The sequence below is a fragment of the Mirounga leonina genome, unplaced genomic scaffold (genome assembly GCF_011800145.1).
Source record: "Mirounga leonina isolate KUSES-001 unplaced genomic scaffold, KU_Mleo_1.0 Mir_115, whole genome shotgun sequence".
NCBI lineage: Eukaryota > Metazoa > Chordata > Mammalia > Carnivora > Phocidae > Mirounga > Mirounga leonina.
The window spans coordinates 29,199,992-29,225,714 of record NW_023270268.1 but is presented as its reverse complement, the minus strand read 5'-3'; the positions used below and the strand labels follow the sequence as shown (position 1 = coordinate 29,225,714).

The 25,723-nt window shown below is 40.5% G+C and overlaps 1 protein-coding gene across 7 annotated transcripts in view; it reads right to left on the bottom strand.

The window, feature by feature from the left end:
• Window positions 1–25,723, bottom strand: part of TMEM108 (transmembrane protein 108) — a 647,919-nt gene that overhangs the window by 509,666 nt on the left and 112,530 nt on the right. For 6 of the 7 annotated variants that reach the window (XM_034994838.1, XM_034994829.1, XM_034994867.1 and 3 more), the window contains 2 exons: window positions 6,610–6,815; window positions 4,755–4,889 (listed from right to left, as the gene is read on the bottom strand). The gene's annotated coding sequence lies outside the window, so the exon portion shown is untranslated. The remainder of the gene's footprint in view (window positions 1–4,754; window positions 4,890–6,609; window positions 6,816–25,723) is intronic. The other variant, XM_034994874.1, reaches the window with a different exon arrangement.

The following is a 25,723-nucleotide window of genomic DNA, read 5'->3' as shown; positions in this document are numbered from 1 at the left end:
ATAGATAGATAGATAGATAGATAGATAGATAGATAGATAGATAGATAGATATAAAATGCAATATTACTCAGTCATAAAAAAAGAATGAAATCTTGCCATTTGCAATGATGTGGATGGAGCTAGACAGTATTATGCTAAACAAAGTAAGTCAATCAGAGAAAGACAAATATCATATGATTTCACTCATATGTGGTATTTAAGAAACAAAACAAATGATCATAGGGGAAAAAAGAGAGAGGCAAACCATAAAACAGACTCTTAACTATAGAGAACAAACTGATGGTTACCACGGGGTGGGGGGGATGGGTTAAATAGGGGATGGTGATTAAGGACTGCATGTTATGATGATCCCTGGGTGTTGTATATAAGTATTGAATCACTAAATTGTACACCTGAAACTAATATTACACTATGTGTTAACTAACTGGAATTGAGATAAAAACTTTTAAAAAAAGAAAAAGAAAAGATGCATGGTATGACTTTGATTTTTCTGAATTTGTGGAGACTTTTCTTGTGGCCTAATATGTGATCTGTTCTGGAGAATGTCCTGTGTGCACTTGAAAAGAATGTGTATTCTGCTGTTTTAGGATGGAATGTTCTGAATATGTCTATTAAATCCATCTGGTCCAGTGTGTTATTCAAAGACACTGTTTCCTTGTTAATTTTCTGTTTGGATGATCTGTCCATTGATGTAAGTGGGGTGTTAAAGTTCCCTACTATTATTGTATTACTATCAATTATTTCCATTACATTTGTTATTAACTGTTTTATGTATTTGGATGCTCCCATGTTGGGTGAACAAATATTTACAATTCTTATATCATGTTGTTGCATTGTCCCATTTATTATTATATAATGCCCTTCTTTGTCTTTTGTGTTTTTTTAAGATTTACTTATTTATTTGAAAGAGAGAATGTGAGTGGGGGGAGGGGCTGAAGGAGAGGGAGAATCCCCAAGCAGACTCCCCACTGAGCATGTAGCCCAAAGTGGGGCTCAATCCCAGGACCCTGAGATCATGACCTGAGCTGAAATTAAGAGTCAATGCTTAACGGACTGAGCCACCCAGGTGCCCACTTTGTCTCTTGTTACAGTCTTTTTTTTTAAAGTCTAATTTGTCTGATATAAGTACTGCTACCCTAGTTTTCTTTTGACATCCATTTGCATGATAAATTTTTCTCCATCCCCTCACTTTCAATCTGCATGTGTCTTTCAGTCTGAAATAAGTCTCTTATAGGCAGCATATGGATGAGTCCACTCCTTCACTCTGTGTCTTTTGATTAGAACATTTAGTCCAATTACATTCGGTGTAATTGTTGATAGATATGTATTTAGTGCCATTTTATTACTTATTTTGTGTAATTTCTGTAGATTTTCTCTGATCCTTTCTTCTCTTGCTCTGTTTCATGGTTTGTTGGCTTTCATTAGTGATACACTTGGATGCCTTTCTGTTTATTCTTTGCATATCTATTACTGGTTTTTGATTTGTGGTTACCATTAGGTTTGTATATAACATCTTCTGCATATAGCATTCTACTTAAATTGATGATCACTTAAGTTTAAACCCTTCTCTCCTCTCCACATTTTAGGTATATGGTGTCATATTTTACATCCTTTTTTATTATGAATCCCTTGACTGATTTTTACAGAAATATATATTTTTACTGCTTTTGTGGTTTTTACTTTTTATATTCTCACTTATGTTCTTTCCTTCCACTCAAAGAGTTCCCTTTAATATTTCTTGTAGGACTGGTATAGTGGTCATGAACTCCTTCAGTTTTTGTTTGAGAAACTCTTTATCTCTCCTTCTATTCTGAATGATAACCTTGCTGGATAGAGTATTCTTGGCTGCAGATTTGTCCCTTTCAGTACTTTGAATAGATCATGCCACTTTCTTTAGGCCTGCAAAGTTTCTGCTGCAAATCCACTGATAGCCTTATGGGTTTCCCTTGTATGTAACTGTCTTCTTTTCTCTTGCTGCTTTTAATTTTTTTTTTTTCTTTATAGCTACTTTTTGCCATTTTAATTACTATGTTTCTTGATGTGGATCTCCTTGAGTTGAATTTGGGGGGACCTCCTGAATATGGTTATCTGTTTCCTTCTGCACATTAGGGAAGTTTTCAGCTATTATTTCTTCAAATAAAGTTTCTGCCACCTTTTCTCTCTCTTCTTCTGGGATCCCCATAATGCAAATGTTATTACGCTTGATGGAATCACTGAGTTCCCTAAAACTATTCTTAATTTGTGTAATTTTCTTTCCTCTCCTTTACTCAGTTTTGTTACTTTCCATTACCCTGCCTTCCAGGTCATTAATTCATTCGTCTGCTTCATCTAACCGGCTATTTATTCCAACAAGTGTATTTTTAATTTCATCTATTATATTCTTTTTTATTTAAATTGAATTAGGCAACATACAGTACATCATTAGTTTCAGATGTAAAGTTCAGTAATTCATCAGTTGCGTATAACACCCAGTGCTCATCACATCATGTGCCCTCCTTACATTTATTGTATTCTTGATCTCTGATTGTTTTTTTATGTCTTTATTGTTTTTTATTATTTTTTTATGTCCTCTACTCTTTTGTCAAGTCCAGTGAGTATCTTTATGATCATTACTTTAAATTCTCTATCAGGCATATTACTTATTTCTATTTGGCTTTGGTCTCTTGCTATAGTTTGGTCCTCTTCTTTCATTTGGGAGATATTTCTGTTTCCTTATTTTGTCTGACTTCCTGTGTCTGTTTCTGTGTGCTATCAAAGTCAGCTACTTCTCCTGCTCTTAACAATAATAGCCTTATGAAGAAGAGGTCCTGCAGTGCCCTGCAGTGCAGTGTCCCCTGTTCCCCAGGGCCTGGCACTTTATGAAGTGTCTCATATGTGTGTTGCATGTGCTTTGCTGTTGAGTCTTGGCCAATCCTTCAGTCCAGTTGTCTGCAGAGACTCTCTTTCCTATTGTGGGTAGTGTTTGGTCCCCAGGAGGGGTGGGGGAGGGGCCCACGGTGCTGGAGTAAGTTGTGGGGGAGGGGGAAGTGGCACGTGGTGTAAGCAAGTTAGGTAAGGCATGCCATACTGGTTCCCACAGGTGGCCATTGTTTATAATGGGGGGCATGGGAAGGAAATGGTACCTGCAAGCTCCTTGTTCCTGGAATCCCCATGATCCCTGTCTCTGTGGGCATGCTCTGAAATGAGCAAATCACCCTTCCTCCCATCTGCCCCCCCCCCCCCCCCCCCGGCCACATATTTTTCAGACTTCTGGTTCTAGGCTGTATCTGCACAGGCTGCGTGTTCTGCTCCTTCTTTAAGGTTGGGGACTCTGCTTCTTAATGCCCTCCAGGCTCTCCCAGAGTGTAGCCCAGTGATCTTTAAAATTCCAGGCTTTAAGTCCCACTGATTGTAAGAACTCATACAATTTGGCCCCTCTTGCTTTCAAAGCAAATGTTATGGGGATTCATCCTCCCCATTTGTGGGCTTCCCAGTGTGAAAATCTCTTTTCCACCCTTCTCCACACAATTGGCTCCCTCCCCACCATAGACAGCCACAGTCTGTTTTGCTCCCAGACCTCATCTTCACCCTTCCTACTTTCTTTGATGTGGCCTCCTCTCTACCTTTAGCTGTAGAGTTTATCTGCCAATCTTTGGATGTTTCCTGGGTTATTTATACTGATGTGAGCACTATCTAGTTGTATGTGTGGGACAGGGTGAGCTTAGTGTCCTCCTACTCCATCATCTTCCTAGCAGACCTCCTACTATGTTATTTTTATTTTTTAAGATTTTATTTATTTGAGAGAGACAGAGAGAGCACAAGCAAGGGGAGCAGCAGGCAGAGTGAGAAGCAGGCTCCCCGCTGAGCAGGGAGCCTGATGCAGGACTCAATCCCAGGACCCTGGGATCATAACCTGAGCTGAAGGCAGACACTTAACTGACTGGGCCACCTAGGTGTCCCCATTATGTTATTTTTAAATGAATTAATAAATATGTTTAAAGTTTCCTAGTGTTAATCTCTAATACAATAAACATTGACAGCTATCACCCACATAATTAGAAGCCCTTTGTGGTCCTTAGATTTAGAGTGCTACAGGGTCCTGAGACCAAAGTTTGTAATGTGTTGTTCTAGAATATAAGCCCAGTGGAGGCAGAGGCTACATCTTTCTTGATCACTGCCATATTCTACATGGGAGATATTTTAAAAATGGCTATCGGGGCACCTGGGTGGTTCAATCAGCTAAGCGTCTGACTTCCTCTCAGGTCATGATCTTGGGGTCCTGGGATCAAGTCCCACATTGGGCTCCCTGTTCAGCAGGGAGTCTGCTTGTCCCTCTGCCCCTCCCCCTACTTGTGCTCTCTCTCACACACACACACACTCTCTCTCTCGCTCTCTCACTCAAATTAATAAAATCTTAAAAAAAAAAAAAGGCTGTTAATATTTGCTGAAAATGTGATCACATGTCTGTCTAGATAAATGAATGACACTCAAAATGGACCTTGCAAGGCATTCCAGACAGAGGGAACAATCTGATAAAAAGGACCAGAAATAAGAAAATAAGGATTTAAGGAGAATAGTGAGAAACTAACTGTGTAGAGCAGACTAACACAGTGGATAAAAACTTAGGCTTTGGACATAAAAAATCCTGAGTTCAAATACTGACTCCAATCCATATTAGCTAAGTTGCATTGGGCAGATCAACCATTCTCAGCTTCAGCTTATTAGTTGTGTGTACTAGGCCAAGTTATTATCCCTCTGTGCCTCTGTTTCCTTACCTTTAAAGTGAAGATAATAACAGCATCTACTTCCTACATTTGTGCTGATAGCAGTAAAGTGCTCAGAGTTGTACTTCCCAACATAGAAGTCCTTTACCACATATGGCCAATAAGTGGTTGGTATGTGGCTAGTGCCTGGAAAACAAATTTATTTTATTTTATTTTAATTGATTGATATTGAAATTAAAATTTTTAAATTGAAGCAGTTTTATCAATATGGATGAGAGTAGAAAAAGAAATGATTTTTGGTATGTGATTCAGATATTAGAAATCTTTTTTTTTAAAGATTTTATTTATTTATTTATTTGACAGAGAGAAACACAGCAAGAGAGGGAGGGGGTGGGAGAGGGAGAAGCAGGTTCCCTACGGAGCAGGGAGCCCAATGTGGGGCTCGATTCCAGGACCCCGGGACCATGACCTGAGCCGAAGGCAGACTCTTAACAACTGAGCCACCAAGGCACCCCTAGAAATCTTTTAAGTATGTTTAGAACAACTTGGGTATGTGAAACTAATTTTTCCACTGTTCTTTTTATGAAATCTAAATACAGTTCAATTACTTTCAATGAAAATTTAGTGTCCAAATTGAGACATGCTATAGGTGTAAAATACACAGTGAATTTAAAAGATTTACTATCCTCCCAAGAAGAAGAAAAAATATATCATTAATAAGTCTTTGTTGATTAGAAGCCCATTGATAAAATATTTTATTGAAATAAATTTCACTTGTTTCTTTTTACTTTTTAATTTATAATCAGAAAATTTTAAATTACATAGGTGGCTCACATTATATTTCTGTTGGACAGTGGGTGAGCGCATTGTAAGCAGTGTACAAAGTGTTAGTGATCACTGTTTTATTACTTGTACTACAGAGATAACATTTACTTTACAAAATCATATCAAGAGAAAATGAGATGTGATATAAAACTCTTAGCACAGTACAGGGCACATAATTAGGGCTCAGTAAATGCACTTGTCATCTGTAAGTGGCAAGGGCATCATGTATTCTGGGAAGATAGACCTGGAAAGTGAGGTGGGGGTTGTATATTATAGAAAGTTTTGCAAATCTGGCTGAGAAGTTGGGGCTTAATTCTCTATGCAACCAAGAGCAACTGAAGCACATGAGCCACGATGTGTTTTAGAGAGATAACTCTGACATGTATCCTCAGAGGGGGGATGTGAGTTTTGGAAACAATTCTAAGCCATTCAGAGCAAAATCTGTTGAGTAAGTTGGGTGATCAAGCTGGGAAATGCTGTCTGGGGTCACAAACCAAGTCTCAGTTTGAGTGATGAGTCTGGTTTCACAGGAAGCTAGCTCATAATCCAGCTTTGTGGGCAATTCCGAAAGAGAAGTTTCACAGGCGTTTTTGGGAAGTGACAGACAGCATCATTGGCTTAAGCAGATCTCCTTCCACTGTGACTATTCCAACATATGTACATTTTTGTATGTTTACACAATCAAGCACATAAATGGTGTCATTACATTTTAGTTTGTGCACTCTAGACAAAAGGCTCTTTTGTTATAGCTTTTGTAAGACAATTTCCTGATCTCAAACCCCCTAATGAGTCCTCCAAGTCCGTCTTTTGTATAAATATGCCCATCCTTCCCTAGGAAATACCTAGGTACCAAAACAAAATCCTTTCATCAGTGCCGCCCTTAGATCCAGGCAATGGAAGCCCCCCATCCTGGGCCCCATACCTTTGAGGGTTCTGGTATGGCCCCTTTTCTGCTGCACTCTTCTCCTTCATGAGTTATCTAATGCTGCATAGAAAATCACCATAAAACTCAATGGGTTAACAGGACAATCATTTTTATCTTTCACAGTTTCTGTGGGTTTTGAGTTTGGGAGTAGCTTACCAGGGTGATTCTGGTTCAAGGTCTCTCATGAGGTTGTGGTCAGATGTCAGCTGGGACTATAGTCATCTGAAGGCTTGGCTTGGACTAGAGGATATACTTCCAAGGTGGTTCTCTCACAGAGTTGGCAAGTTGGTTTTGGCTGCTGTAAGATCTTAGGTCCTCTCCATATGGGCTCCTTCACAAGATGGTGGCTGAGTTCTGAGAGACTGAATATACAAATGGACAATGGCTAGGTCATATATGAAAATAGAACTCTGACCCACAACTTGCAGAATCAGCCCAGGAAGTCAACCATAACCTCTGTAGTAATTAGCCCAAAATGGTCAGGGCTTGATGAATAACTGATAGCTTCCTTAATCTTTGCCTCCATTTCCAACTTAGGACTAACAGAGAAAACCAATCACATACCATGCCTTACTTCTAGTTAGCCCAACAGCTTCCCCAAGGCAATAACCTCTAATCAGGGCACACCTGAAGCCTCCCATTTTTCCATTTTTTACCTTTCCACTCCTCTACTTTCCTTTGAATCTCTGCAAAACAGAGATGGCAGCTGACTCCCTTACTACATAAGCTCTGAGTTAAGTTCCCTTTGCTTGTTCTCATTTGGGCAGTCTTTATTTCCATAGTTTTAAAAGCAAAAAGTTCTGAGAGAAAGTGTGTGTGTGTGTGTGTGTGTGTGTGTGTGTATGAGAGAGAGAGAGAGAGAGAGAGAAAGTGTGAGCACAAGCAAGAGTTGGCCAGAAGCTGTGCCATTTTTATGACCTAACTTTAGAAGTCACATATTATCCCTGTACCTCTGAAACAAATAATACATTATATGTTAAAAAAAAAAAAAAAAAAAAGATAGTAGGAAGGGAAAAATGAAGGGGGGGGGTGGAAATTGGAGGGGGAGATGAACCATGAGAGACTATGGATTCTGAGAAACAGGGTTTTAGAGGGAAGGGAGGTGGGGGGGCGGGGAAGAAGTCACATATTATCATTTCTACCATTTCTAAGCAGTCACAATCACCTGCCTAGGGGAAACAGGTCTTGGTAAAAACGTGTATCACTCATATTTTAAGAAATGCATGTGGGATGGGATAAATATGTAGGTTTGGCCATATATAGAAATACAGTCTGCTACATACCCACAGGATAAGAAGTCTGTGGAGTCAGAGGACATGATTGCACAGAGCCTGCTTCCCAACTTCTAGATCTGCACTGAACAGTATGGTAGCCACCAGCAGATGTAGCAATTTAAATTTAAATTAAGGTTAAATAAAATTTAAAGTTCAGCTCCTCAGTCATAGCAACCCCATTTTGAGTACTCAGTAGCCACAAGTGGCCAGTGACTACCATACTGGGACAGTCCAAACATAGAATGTTTCCATCACTGCATGGGACTGATCCAATTCAAGTTCCAGGACCTCAAAAATCCATGTCCAAAAATTCCTTAGTCCATTTTCCAGGCTACAGCCTTTTTCTTGGGGTTAATCTTTCTGAGTAGACCATGTTGCTGATATGAGCACCTCAAGGCCCAATGGGGGGCCAAAAATTGACTGCTGACAAGCTATGTAAATAGATCTTAGATATCCAGGCTGGAATGTCTGCAAGCTTGGTGTTATGAACTGTGTTGTATCCCCCTCAAATTCATATGTTGAGGCCCTAACCTCCAATGTGACTGTATTTGAAGACAGGGCCCTTCAGAGGTAGTAAAGATTAAGTGAGGCCGGGGCACCTGGGTGGCTCAGGTCGTTAAGCATCTGCCTTCGGCTCAGGTCATGATCCCAAAGTCCCACGTTGGGGTCCCCGCTCCTTGGGGAGCCTGCTTCTCCCTCTCCCTCTGCCTGCCACTCCCCCCTGCTTATGCTCTCTCAGTCTCTCTCTCTCTCTCTCTTTCTCTATCTCCATCTCTATCTCTATCTCTATCTCTCCCTCTGTCAAATAAATAAATAAAATCTTTTTTAAAAAAAGATTAAGTAAGGTCATAAGGGTAGGCCTTAATCCAATAGAGCTGGTGTTCTTCGAAGTAGAGAAAGAGACAAGAGAGTTCCCACTCTCCCTGTGCCACAGAGGAAAGGCCGTGTGTGTATACAGCAAGAAGGCAGCCATCTGCAAGGCATGAACCAAATTAGCTGGCATCTAGATCTGGGACCTCCAACCTCCAGCACTATAAGAATAAATTATTTAATCCCCCAGTCTGTGGTATTTTGTTATGGCAACCCAAGGAGACTAATACACTAGTGGACAAGGTCCCTCACAAAACAGACTAGACTGGCGTGGGAAGAGGTGGGGAGGTGGGCCATAGGTTGGAAGGGAGGGTCCACTCTCCACTGGTCACCTCATTCCAGCATGGAACTTCAAGAGATCTGAAAATTATAAACTCAAATTTGGCCCTTCTGGGATGTTATGAATGCATATATGTAAATGTAGAGAGATGCAACTTATTTAACAGTTTGTTAGCATGATTTATACCTTTTAAATACTTTGATATCTGATAAGTAGGCCTCCACTGGTGCTCTTGCATTGGGCCCCACAAATGTTAGGGGTCCACAAGATTTTAGTTTTTACTCTGAGGAAGAGCAAAACATATGTGTGTGGTATATTGCATTATTATTATTGTAATGAAAACACAATTCCATACAGAAGGGTGCTATCAGGCCCAAGTTAGGGGCACAAACTGGATAGAGGACCTGCCTCGCCTCAATGCATATTTCATAGACAGAGCATTTTTCAAGACTAGGAAACTAATGTAGATATCAGCCACACACCATTTTAAGGGGATTGCTGAATTTCTTGAGAAGAAGAGCCTGCATGGAATAGGCTTGAGAATGAATATTGGAGTAGTCACTGCTGGTGCCCCCCTTTTACTGAGGGTGACTTCTGTTTCAAGTGACACCTGGAACAGCCAGCTTTTATCCACTGAAAGTTTCCTTGAAACATTTTATTTTCCACCTGGTATATCTTTAAACAAAAATGCTTGTCAGCAGCTGGCACATAAAGAAAGTCACTACCACTTTTCCATAAGTTTAAAAAATATTTTGAGCTGTCCTGTGAAAGTCTCTTTTTCCAGCTCAGCGAGTTCTTTAGCTGATGAATGTTCCCAAATGCATATGGTTGCTGATGGGGGAAACCTGATTCCTGACTACACAGAAAGTGGCCCTTCTGCCTCCGTGACTTTGGGTTGAAGAGCAAACAATGTCCTTGGCCAGGGCCACCGAGGGCCTTTCTATATCTTAGAAAAGATGCTTTGGGCACTCCTTGTTCAATTACTTGTGGCTGTATTCCCCTGACTTTCAGGGTCTTTGTGGAGTATTACAATGTGAGCCAACATTGTAAATGCTGTAGTATTACCCAGACGTCTAGATAAGGTGGCAGACTTAGCACATGTTAGCAAACCCTACCCCAAATTCTGCTCCAAATATACAGAAAGCATATGTTGTAGACAACACTAAGAAACAAAGATGACCAAATGTGGTCTGAAACAAAGCTAGACTTGTTGTTTACCTGGGAGATTCATGTTGCCTCATTCAGGTGTGAGTTCAGCAGGTCTCTGTATTAGAAGTCGAAAGAACTTGGCCCATGGGGTAGAGTGTAAATTCTTTCCTTTCCTGTCTCTGATTTACAGAAGTCTGGATTCAAACAAGTCCAGGATTGGTTGCCTAAGCTTCCAGTGGCCCTGGGGTCATTCAGTGAGGGGCCTGAACTGAACATTCTCAACAAGATTTCACTTTAATATGCATACAAACAAGAAAGGGAAATTCCCAGGAACCAGAAGCAAAGAAGACTTTAAATAGTGCAGTAGGTGGGAGTTGAAACTATGAAGCCTTCATGATGTGAGTCTTAAATACACCTGAAGTGAAGAGGTTTTTAATGATTGGGCAGGAAGCAGAGTCAGAGGCTGGGAGCCAGAACAGGTCTCTAACCCTCTATGGTCTGGGATTGGAAAGCTACACCTGGAAGCAAGCTTCCTGCCCCAGCCCTGGGTGAGAATATCACTAGTGAAAAATAGAAATTTAGGACTGAGCAAGGTTGTCCAGGACCTACCTGATGAATGCCTTGAACCTGGCAGAAATAGCCACAAATCTGCCCCCTGGGCTTCCAAACCTGGGGTACCCCCAGGATTCTCAAGAAAGATGATCATGCTCTCCATAGTCTCTCAAATGGTGATAAGTACTGTGTTTAGTGGCTTTCATGGGGTGGGGCAGTAGAGAAGGAGGGCTTCAAATATGCAGTGTGAGAGGCCTTCTAGAGCTCATATTTTATTAATTTATTATATATTGGTTCATTTATTAATCACACTGTGTGCCAGGCTCTTTACCATTTGTCACCTGAATCTTCCCAACAACCACATTCCACAGCATATCCTTAACCCGGGCAGAGCAGCCTTCTTAGCTGGCACTATTTTTCAGAAAGTTGGATAAAGTCCCAGTCTTCTCACATGCATAAAATTCTACCACCTAAGATCCATTCTTTGGAGTCTTGGCAGCTTTTCCATTTCCACATACACACACACCTCCATACTAGATTACAAACACTAGACAATCTAGTACAATGGAAAGAGCTCTGACATGGCAGCCCTGTGACCTGGGTTCTGGTCTGGACACCACTGCCCTATGAGATTTCGGTCAGGCTACACAGCTAGGATGGTTTTTAGCACATAGTAGGTGGTAAATGAATGATAGTGAATAATTTTCATTATTATTATGCATTCCTGACCAAGGGCTCAACATCTCCATATATCATATCATGGCCCTTACCAACATGTCATAAAAGCAACTAGAACCCTGTTGCATTTCATAGTGAGGTGTGTAGACACAGTCCTTCACCAAAACAAGCCCAGTCTTATTCAAGGTGAATCTCAGAGCATAGAGGATGTCAAAATGATTTTATAGTTCCCCTTTTGTAGTGAGGTCTGCTCACATGAAGCCTTGCCTTCCCTCCCTTCTTCCTTTTCCACTGCTCTTGACCAGGGTACCTACTTTGGTCTCCATGGTTGCCATGCTGGCAAATCTTCTTTCCCACAGCTTTAAATTCTTTAGAGTAGAACCACAATAAGAAAGACAATACTGGCTCCCTCTTGCCAATATTGACTACTTCTCACAGCCTAACTTTGATATTACTTTATGCTTAAAGTTCCCCTCTCCACCAGAAGGAAGGATTGAGTAAAACATCAAAGGTCCAGGGACAGAGAAACTTGTCCCACCATGCAAATATTCTACCATAAATCTCTAATCATTTTGGAAAGAAACATTCCATGTTGATTTCTATAATTTGGACACAACTCCGCTGTACACCTTGATAGTGTAAGGGGCTCCTAATAACCATAAGTTTTATACAAAATGAAGCCTCGACAATGACACCTAATATTCTGCCTTCTTAGAATTTAGGATGGAGTGTGATTTGAAAGGCCCAGGCAGAATTATTTAAAAAAAAATTCTGAGTATTACTTCAAAAGTCCTCCTAGTAGATGCTAACACCTGCTTGACCTGAATCCTGATAATACCACTTCTCTCACTGAAAACAACTTTTGGAAGGAAAAGCTGATCCAGAATTTCCTGTTTTGCCTTCTCCTGGGCCTCTAACTATTCAAGACCTTGTTTGCCCTCAGAGCAAATGAAGGCAACCAGATCACCATAACTGACAATGTTCAGCAGGCTTCCAACTTCACTGGAAATCATGTAATCAACTACCAGGCCATGAGGACTTTCTCTGAGGCACTTCTCAAAGAAACATTAAAGCAAACAAGGGAGGGAGGAGAGAAGCCAGGGATAAAGTTGGGACCTGAGTTGGAGGGAAGAAATAGAACCATTATTAGGTGGCAGGCAGATGTAGAGGCTAGAAGAAGAAAGTTCTTCAAAGCTCTCCTTTAAAATGAGAGGTTGGTGTGGGGAACACACAAGTAGCAAACTTTAAACAGGTGAATTGCATGGGGCTCGGGATAGAGCACCAGGCTGAGTCCAGCTCTGGCACTTAGCTAGGAGACCTCTGGAGAGCCAACTTAGTCTCACTGAGTTCCAATTGCTTCATGTGGAATGTGATTACTGTGGCTCTTTTTAACAATAAAATTGTGCAGTATTCTAACTTCCCTCTCTTCTCTCTAGACCTGGTTTAAAAATGAATGCCTAATGATACATTCACTTGAACTGAAGATGCATGATATTGCATATTATATGCACACATGAGCCTTGAACTCATTCATCAAATGATGACAAACACAGATTAAGACAACTTTAAGAAAAGGTTCAAATGTTCCTGCTGGCACTGGTGAAAGTTAGCCATCTAGATGTTCCATAGCTACCCCAAACTCAGCGTCTCCAAGAATGGAACATCTTTTCCTTTAATTCCTCCTTAAAGGCCTCCTTATTGGCTATAAAAGAGAGCCTCGTTTTCCTTTCTCCTAACCTCTACACTCATAGATGTCCAGATCCTGATAACTCCACTGCCCACTGTTTTCAGACACCTCTGAGATGGAGTGAGGGGCACTCATATCTTAGACTCTCATCTTTGCCTACCTGGACCACTGCCTGCCTTCTTGCCCTTCACCACCCACTATCCATCATCCCTGCTGCTGCCACAATAATCTCTCTGAAGTATCAATCACTTTCCAATACAAAACCATTCACTGGCTCTGTTCCATTCTTTCCTGGAGTTCCTTGTCCCACACGCCACGTCATCCGCCTCCTGGGCCCTCATCAGGCTAACTTCTACTCATCCTTTAAGACTCAGGAAGCACTTCTTTGCTGCCCACTTTGCTGCAGGCTCCACCAAGTAGCCCCACTATCCCAGTACCCCTTGCTCATCTGTAATGCTGCACTCACTGCCTTGAGTTGTAACTGTGCCTGCTTCCCTAACCAGGCTGTGGGCTTCCTGAGAACAGAGGCATGTTCCATCCTGTCACCTAGCAGAACTCCTGGTCTATAACAGCTACTTAAAAGCTTTAATTCATTCATGTTTCCTCTGAATTCAGAAATGTCATGGATCTAAAGCAGAACAAAGCCATGATCTAGCCACCTAAATCTGTTCAGTGAAGCCAAACAGAGGTGGGCTGAGATGCAAGCCCAGTGTTTCAGACACATGCCAGGGTCTTTGTTGGATATTGGTATCTGCATGTGGCAGACTCTGAGTTGGGTCAAGTTGATGCTAACAAACTGTTTGTGGCAGAGCCACTCTGACAGACATTTCTATTTCCAAGTGAACATTGTATATGGCAGATGCTACATTAAGGTAATTATTTTATACAAAATAGAATCAATTTCCCTGTATGCCTTCTCTCCAGTAAATGATTCTGCATAAAGCAAGGTTTAATGTTTTGGCCTGGCTAAGAGGCTTTTTCTGGGATGGAAAAAGAAGTGCTCCAGAAACTTTGCCAGAAATTTCCAAATATCACTGAGTCTTCAAATATTGCACTATGCAAATCAATTTTGACTGACTTCCACCTACACAGTTGACTCAATTCCTTTGCAAATCACTCCCTTCTTTAAACTTCATTTTCTCCATCTGCTAAATAAGAGGGATGGGTTATTTTAAAGATCTCTTTCCAGCTCTTAAATTAGATGATTCCAAGATTCTTATTTATTATTTCTTTCCATATGATCTCTCATTTTAAGTTAACTGGTAGCATAGAAATTTAGCAAAAAAATACATATATTAGGATATTATTCCTTGTATAAAACTGATTTGTTGTTGTATAGGATTTACCTTTTCTAAAAAAAGATTTTATTTATTTGTCAGAGAGAGAGAGCACAAGCAGAGGGAGTGGCAGTCAGAGGGAGAAGCAGGCTCCCGGATGAGCAAGGAGCCCAATGCTGGACTCAATCCCAGGACCCTGGAATCATGACCTGAGCTGAAGGCAGACGCTTAACCGACTGAGCCACCCAGGCGTCCCTAGGATTTACCTTTAAATAACAAATTTCCCTCAATCACTTAAAATAAGTCTTGATTACAAATACTTGCCTTGCATATCACCTGTACTAATTACACAAAGCAACATTTATCTGCAGGACTAGCTACATAATTTGTAGGAACCAATACAACACAAAAATGCTAGGTGCTTTGTTTAAAAATTAGTAAGGATTTCAAGATGGAAACAACAGAGGATTAAACCAAGGCTGGAGCTCTTCTGAGCTTGGGGTCCTGTGTGACTGCCAGGCCTGCTCATCTGTGCTGTTCTCTATACACCTCAGCTAAGCAGCAAAGATGTCTATTAGTAATAAATATGCCTAAACAATTCCTCCAACCCTGATTCACAAGCAAATCCGACAAAAAGAAATAAAGATGCACAGAAGGATATATCACTAGATTTCTGGTCACAGTCTAAGTTCCTTTATGCCCACTCAATGAAAGAGCCCTGGGCTGGAATCAGATGTGGGCGCAATGTCTGACATGACCATTGACCCGTTGATATGGTCTTCAATGATTCATTGGATTTCCAGAGCACTCAGCCTTCCCCTCTTTAAAATGAGAGGCTTTATTTTTGCCACTAGGATTCTGTGATTCACAGAATCTTTGCTTGCTTTCTGATCCAGGCCTTGTTTCCATGCCATATAACTATTTTTGAACTTTTCAATGAATTATAACATATGTAGAGAAGTGCTCATATCCTAAGTGTATAGCTTGTTGAATTTTTGCAACCTAAACACATCTATGTAACCAGCTCCCAGAACAAAAAGTAGAACATGACCAGAATCTCAAATGCTCTCCTCATGCTCCCTTCTGGTCACAACCTTTCATTCTCATAACGGTAAGCACTGTCCTGACTTTTAATAACATATATTTGGTTTGCCTCTTTTTGAACTTTAAGCAAATATAATATGTTTGTGTCTGACCTCTTTAACTCAATACTATATTTTGAAATTCTTCCACATGGCTGTAGATCATTTGTTCTCATTGAAATAGTGTTCTGTACATATACCACAGGTGAACTACCCTTCTATTGGTGATGGGCATTTGGGTAGGTTTCATTTTTGGCAGGGCATGTAAGTTCATAATTTACAAAACATTTCCATCATTCCTAATTCTCAGGAACTTTAGTAAGATTGAAAATGAGCTTACTTTCTTTGATTTTATAAACAGTGAGGCTGAAATGTCCTTGTATCGGGATTTCAAAAAACCTGGGACTCTTTATTTAATCCTAGAAGTGAACAATGAGCAGAGGATAATTTTTTTATTCTTCTTCTAGCTCAGCTTCTACTTGACACTACACAATCACAGGGGAAGCTTCCTAGCCTGCAAAAGAAGCAATTATTGTCATTGTTCAATAGCATCTGACCAAACTCTGTCTGAAGAGGACAGAAATGACTTCTGAGTATATCAAGAGGAACACTCTCCAGGGTTTGGGAAGTCTGTGATAGAACAGACCATATCAGATCAGGGGGCAGGAGTGGGAACTGGGTGATGAAAATGGGTCACAACTGCCAGTCCTGGACAAGATAGAAGAGATGGTGGTGATAGGTGGGGTGGGGTAGGGGTGGGGATGTGCTTCTGGGAGGCAGATAAAATAGTCTCCAAGATGTGGGAATAGATCCACCCCCCCAAAAAATAGACAAAATTTAGCAATCTAGGCAGGTGGTCTATGGCTGGGCAGGTCAGCAGAAGGTAACACACAGATCATCTCTAGTAGGAACTCAGCAACAGAAGATATTAAAGCAGGCCATCCTTTCACAATCTGGACAGAAGTTGGTCTCAGGGAAAGTTAGGAGCCACTACTGACCATGGGCATAACTCCAAACCCAAAAGAACTGGCAGGAGCAAGAAAAGGCTCAGTGGGCCAGTAACTGCCACTGCAAGCAGGTTACCCAGGCAAGGGCTCAGGTGGCCTCACCACCAGAACCAGGACAGAGTAGACTCAGCAATAAGATTGAATAGTTCTGTCTTTCATGAATTCAATAAACTAGTATTGAACTCCTAGCCATTTGCCAAGCACTGTACTAGTTGATGGTGAACAAAACACACACAGAAATTACATAAATTAGGATGCTTTTATCTGCAAGTGACGGAATACCCAACTACAAGTAGCTTATACACAATATAGGTAATTAGTAATCTCAGATACAAAGTCTGGAAGTAGGCTGTCCTAAGGTTGTCTCAGTCACTCACCAAAATTAGGACCCTGGCTGAACACCTTTTCAGCTTCCCTCATGACTGCAAAAGGATGTAGTAGTCCCACATATCACACCTTCACATAATGGTGTTGAAAGTAGGAAGGAATAAAACTTGCAGGTCTTTTTTTTTTTTAATCTGAGAGAAAAATCTTTACCTAAAGCTTCTCAGCTGAATCCCTCTGATGTCACCTCAGCCAGAGCCAGATCATGTGACCACAAGGGGAGTGGGGTGACCACAACTGTCTAGACCAATCATGATATAAGCCCTGGAACTTGATATAGGGTTCCCTGATACTTGAACATACTCAAGGTCATGTCAGCAAAAAAAAAAAAAAAACAGGGGATAGTTGCAGGGGACAGTCAAAAACAGTGCCACCATGACCCAACTCCTAAAACAAGGCTCCTTTCACTGTCTTGGGGCCAGGATGGGTCCCAGAGTTTGGAGGGCTCTTTTACTTAACAAAATCTTTGTGAGTACCCTCTCTGGGCAGGCAGGTATGGTGCTTCTAGCTGTGAGCTTTGGAAAGCTTCCACCGTCAAAGCACTAACCTCTTCAAGCTCTACCTAAACAGATTTCCTGTGAGGCTGGGCCCTTCTTTAATCCAGCTAGCTCTCTGTAATGGTGGCACCAAGGGGAGTGCTATGGAAATGGCAGGTGCTTTCTGTACCTCAGAAGTTCAGCATGTCCTGAATTTATGTCCTACAACTCAAGAGTTTTATGCCTTGATTCTATTTACACTTTGGGCTTATATAACCTCCTGAGAGAGTGAGTTCCATATGCTTCATACTTGCCAGGTAAGGCAACATTATTTTCAATATGTACTAATACCCCTTCCTTTAAGCTTCCAAAGATTACCACATTTATTCATTCTTGTTTTGATTATTAGAGCCTACCCTGCAAACCTATCACAGATTGCTTGTTCTTTAGAGATATCCTCGAAGAGGAAATGGCCAGAATACTAATAGTTGGCATTTATTGAGCAATTACTGTGTGTTAGCCACCATCCTAAATATATTTATATGTATGAACTAATTAAATCCTCAAGAAATCCTATAAGGGAGGAATTTTTATGTACTTTTTTTTTCAGAAGAAGTAAAAAGATATAAATTAACTTGCCCAAGATCACATAGCTAATGAGTGGAGGAACAGAGATTCAAACTCAAGGTGTCTGAATCCAGAGCTCCATATGCAAGCACTCATTATACCACCTCTCAAAAGGGAAAAGATACTCTCCTCCTTGCAAGGTTCCTGACATTTTTTTCACTCAGTGGCTTGTAGGCACTTCAGAGAACTTGCTGGGATGAAAAAAAAACCATGTATTTAATAGATGAAACCAAGCCAAGTCAAGAATCATGCACAGATCCTTTCCACTTTGTCAGCTGTTGGTCTGTCTTCTCAGAATGAGGGAGTGCCCATCCCATTACTCAGTGAAAAACATACATTTCAAATTCTCAGAGGCAGATTGTCTCCAGATCATAAAGAGGTCATCTGGGCAAAGTGGCAATTTGAGAAAAGCTATAGAAACTGCATTCCCTTTCTATAGTGGTTTTCAAATAGCTTTCCTACAAGTCCAGGGAAGACATAGCTGTCTCTCCCACACTTTTTATCATTTAATCATACACTCATTGAAGTGTACTGCCTTTTGATGTCTTGGGTGCATGTCTTGTTGCCCCAACAAAATTGTAAGTTCCTTGAGAATGGAGACATGTCTTATTCATGGGTCTAACAGCGCCTTCACCTAGAAGAAAGACTGCCATGGTGAAAGATGCTGCTTTGTATATGAGACCCATTTCTCCAATAAGACTGGCAGTTTTCTGAGAGCTTCTGTGGCATTTTCTTTGGCGTATCATTCAATTCTGGACATTGCTAGAACCTGGAGACCTTGATAAGGTGTTTATCCCAAGAACTAGAGACTAGAGAAAAATCTAACTGGTTGCTTGTGTTTATTTGGTTTTGTTTGCCGCCTTCTTATGGACTCATCAGGGGAGAACAAAGCAACCCTTTTCCCCTGCCCCCACTCCACCAGACCATTGTATTTCCAAGAATTCCAGAGTTTTCTTACCACAGGACCACCACCTGCACCCCAACACTGATGGGAAGCAAACGGTTCTTATTGAGGAGAAATGAAGCTAGGCTATCCCAGAAGGGAATGGGTGGAAGCTGGTGCTGCGAACTAGGTGAAATAGGAGGAAGGGTGACACAACCACTAGAAGGAGCTTCCCTGAGAGTAGAAACGGGAAGCTTAGGAGATTTCTGCAAATGGCAAACAAACCCAATGCCCTGGACAGAGGATGGCCAAGGTATATCCTTGCATCCAGGGCACTTGGACATGACAGATCCTTCAATCTGTGAGAAAATTCTTCTGTTAGGAAATCTCACAGAATAACAAAGAAGCAGCCAAGACGGCCTTATTCATACTTCTGGTGCCTTGTTGGCTGAGTCTAATGGGGATTGTCAACAGGATCATATACATTGGTCTCTTCAGCACTGAGACTGATAGTCTCAGTGTAGTTGGGCTTCTTACATGGCAGCTCAGGGCTCTGAGAGAGTGTTTCAAGACTCAGACAAACTGCAAGGCTTTTTATGACCTAGTCCCAAAAGTCCCAAAATATCATTTCTGCTGCATTCTATTGGTCAAGCAAGTCACCAAGGTCAGCCAATACTAATAGGAGGTGAGAATTAGACCCCACCTTTTAACGGAAGGGATAGCAAGGAATATCCAGCATATTTAATCTACTATGGTCTCTACAGCCACTATGGAAGAGACTACGGTCTCCATGATGTCAATGCAATAATTTGTAGCATAGAAGGAGATGAACACTGACAACAGGTTGTTTTCCAGCTGGTAAGCAGAAGTTTTGCTCAAATGTGTGCTTCTAAGTGGTGGTGGTGTTTTACATGATCATGTAGCCTCAAGGATAAATAAAGCACTTTGGAGTCAAGCAGGTCTGGATTCAAACGCCAGTTTTTTAAGTGATGGGTTGAGTCACCTTAAGCACTTTGTTACCAGGCCACCCCCTCCTCAAGAGAGTCCAGTATCCCTTGAACTCTAGCATAGAGATGAGAGATATCCGTCAGGTTTTGCAGCATCTTGGGAGATTTTACTGATACCATGAGGTTTATCTATTTATGAGAGAAAGGTTATAAAGTTCCCTGGGCTACCTCAAATGGATACAATTTAGCCAAAGCTTGTAGTATATTACTACAACCTTATACACTTCATCACTCTCATCTTTTAATCTGTCCCCACCTTCCATCTCAAAACACACATTCCATCAGGAATAGTGGAGAAACCATCAGATGAAATGTCTTTTTGTGAGCTCTTGGTATTTGACAATACCTAACACCTGTTCATAGTCATAGCTTTTCAGAGGAATCTGGGTTTACTGACATCTCATCACATTAAATGGACATGTGAATAACAAGATTGCCTAGGTCCATAAGGAAAGGTAAAAGCAAATACTTTATTTTTTTCCATCTTTTTAAATTTAAATTCAATTAGCCAAGATATAGTACATTAGTTTCAGATGTAGTGTCCAATAATTTATCAGTTGAGTATAACACCCAGTGCTCACCACATCACATGCCCTCCTTAATGCCCATCACCCAATTACCCCATCCCCCCACCCACCTCCCCTCCAGCAACCCTCAGTTTGTTTCCTATAGTTAAGAGTCTCTCATGGTTTGTCTCCCTCTCTGATGACTTCCCATTCCATTTTCTCTCCCTTCCCCTATGATCCTCTGCCTGTTTCTTATATTCCACATATGAGTGAAACCATATGATAATTGTCTTTCTCTGATTGACTGGTTTCGCTTAGCATAATACCATCCAGTTCCATCCATGTCGATGTAAATGGTAAGTATTCATCCTTTCTGAAGACTAATATTCCACTGTATATATATACATCTTCTTCATCCATTCATCTGTCAATGGACATCTGGGCTCTTTCCACAGTTTGGCTATTGTGGACATTGCTGCTATGAACATTGGGGTGCAGGTGCCCCTTCGGATCACTACATTTGTATCTTTGAGGTAAATACCTAGTAGTGCAATTGCTGGGTCATAGGGTAGCTCTATTTCTAACTTCTTGAGGAACCTCCATACTGTTTTCCAGAGTGGCTACACCAGCTTGCATTCCCACCAACAGTGTAAGAGCGTTCCCGTTTCTCACATCCTCGCCAACAACTGTTGTTTCCTGTCTTGTTAATTTTAGCCATTCTGACTGGTGTGAGGTGGTATCTCCTTGTGGTTTTGATTTGTATTTCCCTGATGGCAAGTGATGTGGAGCATTTTTTCATGTGTCTATTGGCCATTTGCATGTCTTCGGAGAAATGTCTGTTCATGTCTTCTGCCCATTTCTTGACTAGATTATTTGTTTTTTGGGTGTTGAGTTTGATTAAGTTCTTCATAGATCTTGGATACCAGCCCTTTCTATCTGATTTGCAAATATCTTCTCTCATTCCTTAGATTGCCTTTAGTTTTGTTGACTGCCTCCTTTGCTGTGCTGAAGCTTTTTATCTTGATGAAGTCCCAATAGTTCATTTTTGCTTTCGTTTCCCTTGTCTTTGGAGATGTGTCTAGCAAGAAGTTGCTGTGGCCGAGGTCAAAGAGGTTGCTGCCTCTGTTCTCTTCTAGGATTTTGATGAATTCCTGTCTCACATTTAGGTAAGGCAAATATTTAAAAGGAAATATAAGTTATGACTAATCAGTGTTTTTTTTAGTATGTGAGGGAATGAAAATGGTAGTATTGATAAAATGAGAAATATTTCTACTGCAAATGTCAGAAAATTCAGCTCACTGTGCAGTAAGCAACAGGAGGGAATATATTGGCTCTAATTACTGGATGGTTTGGGGAGAGATCTAACTGATTTCAGGTAACATTTGACCCAAAGATTCAACAATGATAACAGGATATGTTTTTTCTCTTTCCCTTCCTCTGTTCGGCACCCTTGGTGTTGGTGACACTTCTGGGAACCCTTTCCCTTATGGTCCCAATATAGTTACCAGCAGCTCCTGGGACTAAAGGTTTCCAGATTTTAATCTAGAAGGGGAGGAACTGGTGCTGTTTCTCTAAACTCCGGCAGAAAGCTTGGCTCTGAGTGGGTCTTATGTCCAATGCTAAATCAATCAATTTGGCCAGGAGAATGTATTTAGTGAATTGTTTTAGGCCTAAATCACTTGCTATACCCTGAGTCATAAGTGGGACCAACTCCTCTGGAAACACCTGGGCTGAAAGTGGGAAGGAGACTGTTCCCTAAAAAGAAATCAAGGGACTGTTACCAGTGGAGGAAATATCCTGGATGACAAGAAACACATGTCTTGAGTTTTGATTCCAAGTAAGATGGAGTAAACACATGCCAATCTTTCTCTCCCACAGAATGCAATGATAAAACTCAGATTGCATGGTATAGGTATTAAAAGTCTCTGGAAAGTAAATATCAGTAGGTAGACTGAGGAAGAATACCAGAATCAAAATAATACCAAACTGGTGGTTTTCTCATTTTCCCTCTCAGGTATCCTCTGTCCCGAACTCAGCGCTGCCTGAAATACAAAGTGAATACTGTGACGCAAACAGAGATCCAAGAGAATTCCTCTAATCTGAGGGCAAGGAGCAGAAAAGAGATCTCCTAAAGCTCAGGGATAGTAGGGTAAATTCCGCAGCTATTTTCTTTCCTTTTGTTCTCTATTACTCCAGTTCCCAGGCAATCCAGTGCCAGGTGCATGACAATAAAGGAAAACCATAGGAGATAACATTCTGAGGGAGAGGAATCTTTTTTTCAATTCAGTAGAATTGCAGCTCCAAGAGGGCAGGCTAAATCCCAATGATTTCCATTCGTCCCTTCCCCCATCCTTTCAACATAATAGCATAATCAGAGAAGGGGCAGTTTCCAGACAGAGGACTGAAGAGGGGAGCCCTATGGAACCAGGAAGTACTGGGCAATAGTGGAGAGTAAGGAGCTCAGGAAGCAACCCCATACATCTGTGTATGAACTTCTGAGCTCACCCTGACCTGTGTATTCTGGATCTGGTCCTTACTAACATATCAAAGATTTTGAGAACTGAGTTAATAGAGGTTTTCCACCTAGATTCCAAACTGACCACTGAGTGGCACACCTACACAAGATAGACCCAAATGACACTACAAATGCTTTGAAAACAAAGGTGATGTTGCAACCACAGCCCACAGAAAGTAGATTGGAACTTGTAGCTTGAACCCAAGGAGGTCAAGTGTCTGCTAAGACAAAAATCTCAGTATGGTCCATTGGATTTAAACAAGACCAGAGTTTTATCATATTGAAAGTGTCCAGAATATAATATAAAATTACTTAGCATGCAAAGCACCTCAAAAACCTCACCATACATGAGGAAAGACTATCATCAGACATCAAAGACAAGATGACACAGATGTTGGAATTACTGGACAGTCCTTAAATAAAGTATTATTTAAAAGTTTGAACAAGAAATGTGAACACTCTCAAAACAAAAAAGAAAGTATCAAGAATAACAAAACAGAAATAGAACAAGTGGGAATTACAGAACCAAAAAATATAGTAACAAAATAAAACCTCATGGGATAGACTCAATACCAGAAAGGAGTGACAAAGGAAAGAGTCAGTGGTCTTGAAGATAGATCAGTAAGAATTATTCAGTCTATACAACAGTGAGAAAATAGATTGAAAAGCTTGACCTGAGTCTTGGGGACTTGTGGAACAAAAAGAAAGGAAAAAGGAAATGTCTAATAGTCATGTCATTGGAGTCCCACAAGAAGAAAAAGAGTAGGGTGCTAAAAAAATACTTAAAGAAATGATGGTTGGATATATCCTGAGTTTCTCAAAGTCATAAAAACTTTCAAGGAGTGAAGAAAACCCCAAATAGAAAAAAACAAACCCATGCCTAGAAACATAAAAATCAGAATGTTAAAAACTAAAGACAAAGGAAATACCTGAATGCAGTGACACATTACCTGTAGGGGAACAGTGGTTCAAAGGACAACAGGTTTTTCAGCAGAAGTCTTGGAATTTGGGAGAAAGAGGCACAACAGCTGTCAAGTACCCAAAGACAAGACATATCAACACAGCAGTCTATATCCAGTGAAAATACCCATCAGAAATAAAGGTAAAGGGGCGCCTGGGTGGCTCAGTCGGTTAAGCATCTGCCTTCGGCTCAGGTCATGATCCCAGGGTCCTGGGATCAAGCCCCGCATCGGGCTCTCTGCTCTGCGGAAAGCCTGCTTCTCCCTCTCCCACTCCCCCTGCTTGTGTTCCCCCTCTCTCTGTGTCTCTCTCTGTCAAATAAATAAATCTTTTAAAAAAAAAAAGAAATAAAGGTAAAATGTAGATATTCTTGGATGAAGGAAACTAAGAGAATTCCAGAATGAAAGAGGGAATATCATTATAGACCGCATAGGCATTAAAAGGATCATAAGGGAATATTATGAACAAAAATTTAACAATTGAAATGACATGGACTAATTCCTCAAAACCCACAAACTACCAAAACTCACCCAAGATGAAATAAATAGCCAGAAGAGCCCTATAACTATTAATTAACTGTTAAATATATAAGTCAAATTTGCATTTTAGACTTTCTGAAAAAGAACAAATCCATAGATTTTTTAAAAAGTCACAGAACTGGGTGCCTGGGTGGCTCAGTTGGTTAAGCGACTGCCTTCGGCTCAGGTCATGATCCTGGAGTCCCGGGATCGAGTCCCGCATCGGGCTCCCTGCTCGGCGGGGAGTCTGCTTCTCCCTCTGAGCCTCCTCCCTCTCATGCTCTCTGTCTCTCATTCTCTCTGTCTCAAATAAATAAATAAATTCTTTAAAAAAAAAAAAAAGTCACAGAACTGAACTTGCATGTTGGTGAAGGAAGAAGCTGGGTGGGACGACAATGAAATCGAGAGTAAAAACCAAGCTGGTCCAGGGTGTCCTGCAGGCTATAAAATGCAGTTTAATCAGAGTGCGATTGTTTTTTTGTTCAAATGATTTTAATTATTGGAATGCACAATTTTTTTTAATATGCAATAAAAAGTTCTAAAACCTGGAAAAAAATGTCACAGAACTGTATATCAAAGACAATAATTCAATTTTACTGTATGATAAATTTAAAAAAAAATTATAAGCCTTTGAAAAATAAATCTGTAGGCCCAGATGGTTTCAGTAGTAAATTCTATTAAACATTTTATGAAAGCATAATGGGAATTCTATATAATATCTAGAAAATAGAAGAGAGGTAATACTTCCTAGCTCATTTCATGAGGCCTGCATTACTCTGATATCAAAACCAGACAAAGACACTACAAGGGGAAGAATGAGCGAGACGGACAGACAACTATAAACCAATACCCCCTAAGAAAACAGACATAAAAATCCTCAATAAAATATTAGCAAATAGAACCCAGTTAATATATAAAAAGAATACTATACCAAAATCAAACACGATTTATTTTGAAAATGCAAGGCTGATTCAATATTTGAAAATCATTCAGAGGAGAGGGAGTAGGGGAGAAGTAGGGTAGCTAGGTGATGGGTATTAAGGAGGGCATGTGTTGTGATGAGCATTTATATGAGACTAATGAATCGTTGAACACTACATCAAAATGTAATGATGTACTATACGTTGGCTAACTGAACATAATAAAAAAAGGAAAAAAATAAAATAAAAAAATGATTTTCAGGAAAAAATCAATCAGTTGATATAATCTACCATATTAAGAATATTTTTAAAACTACATGATTATTTCAAATAGATGCAGAAAAACATTTGATGAAATATACATTCATGGAAAAAATGTCATAAACTGGGAATAGAAGGCTACTTCCTGAACCTGGTAAAGGGCATCTAAAAACCCTACAACTAACATTATACTTAATGGTGGAACACAGAATGTTTTCTCCCAATACTGCAATCAGGGCAAGTATACTCACTCTCACCTTTTCTCTTCAACATTGTGTAGGAAATCCTTGCAAGTGCAATAAGGGGAAAAAATTAAGAAATAAAAGGCACAAAAATTAGAAAGGAAGGAGTAAAACT